We start from the raw sequence: 7850 nt of genomic DNA on the forward strand, positions 1-7850 counted from the left end.
GGGGAGGAGTGCTTAAGGCTAAGGGTACTGATAATATTGAACAGATTGTTCGATATGCGTCAGGAAAATTCTCTCCTGCTGAAATAAACTATCCTGTTCATGAGAAGGAAGTTTTAGCAGCGAAAGAATGTATTGACCAATTTCGATTGTTCGTTATCAGTCAGGAATTTACTTTAAGGACTAATTCCAAATATTTAAAAACTTTTATGAAATTGTCTTTAAAGGATGACAAAGCTAGATTAATCATATGGCAAATTTGGTTTGCAGATTATAAAATCAAGTTTGAATATATTTCTGGTAAATCTAATTTTGTTGCTGACTTTTTGTCCAGACATTTTGTAGAAGAATTGCAGGATAATGGTGGACAAGAAGGAAACTGGAAATCACTTCTCATGCTCCAAGTGTAAGCAGCGAGGACACTTGAGAAGGAATTGCCCTTTGAAGGTTACTTTTACTTCAAAGGTTACACCAAAAAAGGAGAAAACTGCTGATAAGCAGGGAGCTTCTTCTTCTAGGCAGATTATTGCAGAAACGCAAGTTACTGCGGTAAAGCATGTTAAAGAAGGAAAGAATCGTGATTATGATTCTGACACTTCGGAAAAAAGAAACCCAAAATTTCAGAGATTAAAGGGTGAAACTTCTACAAAGGATTCTACTTCTGAAATGGAGGTTACTCTTAAGAAGGAAAAAACTCAGAAGAAGGCAATTATTTGCTGGTCTTGTAAACAGGAAGGACATGAACGGGCTAATTGTCCATTGTTAAAGACAAAAGTTTCTGAGGATTCTTCGTCAGGCGCTACAAGCGTGGTGACACCAACTACTCTACAAAAGAAGCAGTTAATTGATGCGGATATTTGTGAGAGGTTTAGCTTTCCAGAAGGAATTCGGTTAACTTCGGCTAGTCAAACTCTCTGGGAGAATCTGGAAACCCAAATTATGATCGCAATGGCAATAGGACAAGGGGAAGTACAGCTGCAGAGAAGTTTAGAGAAGCTAGCAAGGAGGTTAGCATGGCTGGAAGCTGACAAACTATTCTATGAGGAAGAGGAGTTTAAGGGAACTTCTCAACTCTACGATGCTAGAATTCAAAAACTTGAGGTAATGAGGAAATGTCATTTGTTTGACATGGTTAAACTCAAACTCGAGAATTTGAATGAGTTAATAGTGAAATTGGGAAAAACTGACTTGACGGATTTGGTTCAAGGATTATCAGTCTATCCTAATGGCGCTATGGAATTGTTCGTTCCATGGAAAATCTTTAGAAAAGGTTTCTGTAGAGATCTTTTGACTAAAGGATGGATCGATACAATGCAAATTGATGTACAGGAAGCAATGATGGACCCGAATCTACCAGACGCGGTCAACCAAATGCTCTATGTTTTGAATCAGAAAGTTGACACATTCACTTGCATGATCACTTCCTCATTGCAAGAGAACGAGTATGTTCAACCTGTGCAGATATGGGAATTTCTTGTAGGAGGGCCATGGTACCGAATTATGTTAAATAGTGAGGTAAAAATGGGTTCTTATGGAATAGAAGAAATTCAGAAGAAAGAAGAGGAAGATTGGACCAGGTTACACATTGCGAAAATGTTACTGGTAAAATCTAAACTGGAGGAGCTTATTAAAGCTAATGCTACTGTCCATATTCAAAATGGAATTGTGGTGGTTATACCAGACAGGTATGCATTGATCCAGGATACTCTATTTCAACATAATCAGGCCCAGTTAAAAACGTTCTTAGAAGGGTTTGAATCAGCCCATTTATCAAAACAGGCCTTGATGGAAGGAACTATTGATCTTCTTCGGATGGTCTTAGCCCACGACCAGGAAGCCCAAGAGGATGAATCTCTGAAGGATTTTCTTGATTTAATTGAAGTAGATACCTTCAAGGATGAGAAAGAAATCCAAGAGGATGGAGATTTGGACAACCGTTAAACGTCCAACACGTAGACGTGACGTGTATCAAATAGCGGAGCATAACACGTGGACATTCAGGATTTTGCCGACAAAATTCAACGACGCAGATGTAAAGAGGCATTGGATGTTGACGCGTTATCTGTAAATTTTTATCTTGTAAGACACGTGGGAGACATATGGACCTCAGTGTCATTATATGTCATTATAAAGTGGTTACGTGTCATTTTAGCTTAGAATTAGATAAAGTAATTTTTACTTTTCTTAGTTTTAAAATGAGAAATTTTGTTCTTACATGTCATTAATTGGATTGTTTTGTTATAATTATGAGATTGAAATACTTCAGGATAATTTTTGGAATATATAATATTACTAGATGAAAAGCCCGCGCGTTGCATGGATATGTTTATTGAATTTTTTGAAACAGACTGTAAACAACTTTATGGTACCGAAAGAAACCAACTATATTCAGCTATAAGAATTGTTAAGCATATTTTTTTCATAAGTAATATTATGGGTGTATATTTCAATGAATATAAAGGAACTAACATCAATCTTTATATCTTAATATAATTGTTATTTATTTCGGTGAATGTAAGAAGACTAACACAAATCGTTATATTTTTTTATTTAGACCTTTAAAATAACAATACAATGCCACTATATAATTCTTATTAATATATGTCATCGATACTTACAAATATCAAACACTAATTAAAATCTTATACATTAAAATTATCTAAATTTTATTTATAAATGAAATTACCTACAAAAATTAATAATATTATTTACACTTGGTTTACATAAACTCTATTCCATTTGTTTTTTAACAAATCATCAGTTTATCCCTAAACAAAGAGAAAGAACTCAATTCGGTTTTAAAATATGAAAGTAACTAATAGAAACAAATATAAGGTTTAGTATGTGAACATCAATCTTAGGAATTATTTTATTCACCTCTTATATTTTAAAAAATTGAATGGGTAGTATATAGAGGGAAAGTAAGAATGTTTAAAGTGAGGTTCTAAACTTAAAAATTTGAATCTGAGTTGAGTAGAAAACACTTTCAAGAGAAAGTTTCAAAATGATGCTTTACTTATTCTCCTTTAAATAAAAAGTCGCAAAGACGCATATCGACCCTAGCAAGCAAAAATAGGGCCAACATACACATCTAATGTTACAATCTACTATCCTTACAAATTATATTGCATTCTTTTGTTATACACAAAAACATTTAATTTAGAGCATATTGCATGACAATCCATAAGATATTTTATGAAATTCCGGGTCGGTCATTGGTCTTAAGCAAAACTTTTTAATTTAGGCCTTCATATGTTTAATTATAACTAAGTATTTTTATTATTAAGAGAATACTATATATGCATTAAAAATTTATTAAAATTGTAGTAAAAATAAAATATATTTTACTTTGTTATATTCCAAAAGTTTTTAGATTTTACAACTAATATATAATTTACATATGGATATTATTAAGTAGGAATGTCTAGAGATTAAGTAGCATTTACATTAGAATGAATATAAAGGAACAGTTTTCAAAAATCACACATCATAATAACCATTCCATCATCCTCATCAAATTTACAATAAATTCCCATTTCATTAACTTGTAAAACAGTTTTACACAGGTAAAAACCTTCTGCGTTCTCTGTATCTTGACCTCTTGAGTCTTGAAAACTTGGAATTTTCATTGCCAACTTCTCAATCGTGTAGAGTTAGTTACATAGTACGTCGTTGTGATATTACAGCTTCAAGTTTGCAGGAAAAAATAATTCTAAATTACATGCAATTTCTCATCTATCTTAACATAAACATGACGGCTAAAAGTAACTAATCTGTAGCATTCATTTCCAAATCTGACAGCAGGAATAGTGTCATACATGTGAAAAAAGGAAAATAAAAATTAGGGCATCAAACCTTTTCACTTTGAAGATCGACTAACTGCATGTGTATTGTAATCCTTCTAGTCTTTTCACAGATAAATCAGGTTTGATATTTCCTGTAACTTATTTAACACTTAAGCAAATTGACTCTCTCTGTCTTCCTCTGGCGCACATCCTCCAATTGTGGAATAATGATTTAAAGTTTTTCCTTCAAATTTCCACCAGCCTTTCGATCACATTGAAGTCCTCCACCAACACATACAAATTATCAACCACTTAAAAAATTTCATTATATTAACTAAGAAGTAAGTTAAAACATTAGTCTTGTTTCTTCAATACAAAAGGAACTTACATTCACAGGTTGCTCTCCCCCAATGAAGAACATATACCAGCAATTTCAGATTCAGAAAGAGCAATTGCTCTCTGAAGTTGAGCTCTGGAAGTTTTGCCTTATTTATTTTTCTCCCATATACCGCCAAGCACTCCTATTCAATCTCCATTATTGTCTGATCCCTTTCAACATCAGGCTCTCCAAATTCATCCCATATTTTCTAATTTCAAAAATAATTAACAGAAAAGACTGCCAACATTACTATACACCAACAGAACAAACACCAACAAAAATGTTGGAATATAATAGTAGCATCAACCAAATAAATTCATTCTAAAATACTAAAACTAACAAATGATTTTAAATGGTTTGAATTGTGAGTTAAATTCATTTTCCAAGCTTTCCCATCTCTTTTATAAACAACAAAAGTTTTTTGAATAATTCAAGCTACAAATAAAGGCAAGACAACATTATAATGTGTTAAAAACTTGGTCACCTTTCTTCTAATGAGATCTCCCCACCAAAAAACAATGAGAAAACCCCAAAAGATGAGAACACGATTCATCGATGATTATGTGATAACTTCAACCCCAAAAGATGCACAAAAAAAAAAAAACAAACAAACCAACCAACATAATTATTCAAGATCAACTCAACCAACATGGCAAATAGCCTTGTTATTAGTTAATCATGACCTCATTTCATTAAAATTAATACCTTCTCAGTATTAGAAGCTGAAGCCTCAAGCTGTCCATTCCTCTCCTCCAATGTCTTCTGCAATCTACAAATCTCTTCCTCCATGATCTTAGCCTTTGTTTCTGCCTCCTGTGAAAAACCATAAACAAATTAAACTCAATTCTAATAAACAATTTCAAACTCACCCCACTTGACCCCATAAACAAAAAGTTCCCCAAAAGGCAAAAATGATTGAATCCAAGGCTTGAACAAAAAGAAACACTTATGAAATGATCATCAAAACAACACAAAAAGAATTCAAATCAAGAATCAAATTACAAACCTGTCTTGTTAGGTTCTCTTTAACAAAAGACTGCTCTTGAGATGTCAAACGGCTCCTAACCTCCTTCAACAAACAGCTTTCAACTATCTCACAAATTGTAACATTCCACAAATCAAAACCCTTACATGGACAAAGGGCTTCTGTAATAGAAAAGCACTTCCGAATAGCAAAAATCCCTTCTGTATTTTTCAGCTAAAACAAAACATAAGTGCTTTATCAAACTTAAAACAATGAGTGCGATCTATAAGTTATCAAATGAAATCAAACCCACCATAAAAAATGCAAAATCAGAAAGTTAAAATCAAATTTGAGCATCGAAGCGTTCAAATTATCATAAAAATTGAAGTGTGATTAATGATAAAAGAGGTACCTTTTGAGGACGAAAACTTGGGTATTGGTGGTGGTGGAAGGCGGTTGTTCGGATCAACGAGTGGCGTCGTGAAGTTTTTCGAGAGAGGTTTGGGGTTTCAATTGTTTGCCAAATGCGAGCGGGAACTAAGCTCGGATTCCGTTGTATATCTCTGCTTCGTCTTCCATTCTTGGCTATATAGTTAGAGAGATGGGTCGTGTAACGAAGAAGATGAAGAGAGAAGAATACGAAGAGGAAACGTATAGAGATTAATTTGAAGGTGAACGCTTCAATTGTTTAGGAAACGTTTGGGTTGATATAACTTTTGGAATAGGCATTAATATCTCGTTAAACAACACGTCCAACGTGCTAATCTTTGAAATACCAATATAATGCATTAATATCTTATTAAACCACCGTCCTACTCAACCAAGATGTGTTTCAGTATCTTACCTGACAAACAAAATTTTTGAAATACCAAGATAATGCATTAATAGCAAGTGTGAGCTTCAGAATTATATTAATATAGGCCGAACGGCTTACGCATATCCAAGGTTTACTAAAACGATAAGTTAGTATTTAAAAGGTTTTAAAATAATAAATAGTTACCTTCCGTCATGTTTTGTTAGTGATTTTCGTTTGATAATAGTAAAAAGACTAAAATACCCTTGAAAGTTTAATATTTTATATTTTTATAAATTTAAAAATTTCTAAAAACCCCCTAGGTTTGTTAATTTGACTAAATACCCCAATATATAAAATTTTTATAAAATAACAAAAACACCCCCATCACCCGTAGTGCCAAATTTCGGCCACCACCGTCGGAATCTGGCCAAAAAATTGCGTTACGACACAGACCCATCGGATCTGTGTCGTAACAAGTAGATCTGGCATTTTCTGGCAAGATTCGTGGCTGATCTGGCCGGAAAAGGCCAGATCTAAGACCGGAATCTTGTCGAAAAATTGTGTTATGACGCAAACCCTTCGGATCTATGTCGTAACACGTCGATCTGGCATTTTTCGGTCAGATCCGTGGAGGATCTTGCCGGAAAAGGCCAGATCTGGCTGTCAAGGCCGAAAAAGGCTAGACGTAGATATGGCATTTTCCGACCAGATTGATGCGTTACGACACAGATCCGACGAGTCTGTGTTGTAACACAATTTTCCTGCCAGATTCCGGCAGTGGTGGCCGGAATCTGGCACTGCTGGTGGCGGGGGTGTTTTTGTTATTTTATAAAAATTTTATATATTGGGGAATTTCGTCAAATTAGCAAACCTAGGGGGTTTTTTAGAAATTTTTAAATTATAAAAAACTAAAATATTAAACTTTCAAGGGTATTTTAGTCTTTTCACTATTATCAAACGAAAATTACTAACAGAACATGACGGAAGGTACCTATTTATCATTTCAAAACCTTTTGGGTACCAACTTATCGTTTTAGTAAACTTTGGGTATGTGTAAGTCGTTCTCCCTATTAATATATAGATAAAGTATACAACTCTTCACATTCTCATAAATATTTATAATAGTTTATATTAAAGAGCACACATAACACATACAACATTAACAAAATAAAAACTTATTAAACCATTCATATTCACAAACCCCTTAAATTCACATAAATGCAATGTAAATGACATACAACGTATAAGACTGTTTACATTCACATAAATTTATAAACAAACAACAATTAATAAAGTTATGTGTATAAGGTTATGGAAATGTAAATGACAATATTTATTGTTAATGTGAAACAAACAACAATCAATAAGGTTAATATCTGTCATTAATAACAAATAATATCAAACACTAATTATATGAAGCCCCATATACTATCAAATCCAACTCATCAATCTATATCACATCATCACCAATAATATCTAGCCAAATATCAAAAATCCACATCATCACCAATCAAATACAGTCATGTGTTGGGTAATTTGCAAACTATGGCAAAATAAAAGAAGTCTAGCTTCTCAAAATGATAATCATGTAGGCTCTGCTCTAGGATTGTGTGTGTGTGTGTGTGTGTGTGGGCGCTTTTTTTTTCTTCTACCTCTTCCTCTTCTTCTTTACTAATGACTTATTTATTGATCTATATAAGTCACAAATATAAAGAGTTAATTGCATTCTCCCCCTTAAGTTTTGGTCCACCGATTTCTAAATCCTGCCATTTAAAATACTAAGAAACTTCCCTCTAAACCTAACTGAAAGTTTGTCAAATCCGTTAAGTAAAACAAAATTGATAAAGACCCTCACATGGTAATGTTAAATATTTATATAAACATATTAAAATTATGTAAAAAAATTTGGACGTTTAAATAAATTATTTT

The sequence above is a fragment of the Pistacia vera genome, unplaced genomic scaffold, assembly GCF_008641045.1.
Source record: "Pistacia vera cultivar Batoury unplaced genomic scaffold, PisVer_v2 Contig270, whole genome shotgun sequence".
Taxonomy (NCBI): Eukaryota; Viridiplantae; Streptophyta; class Magnoliopsida; order Sapindales; family Anacardiaceae; genus Pistacia; species Pistacia vera.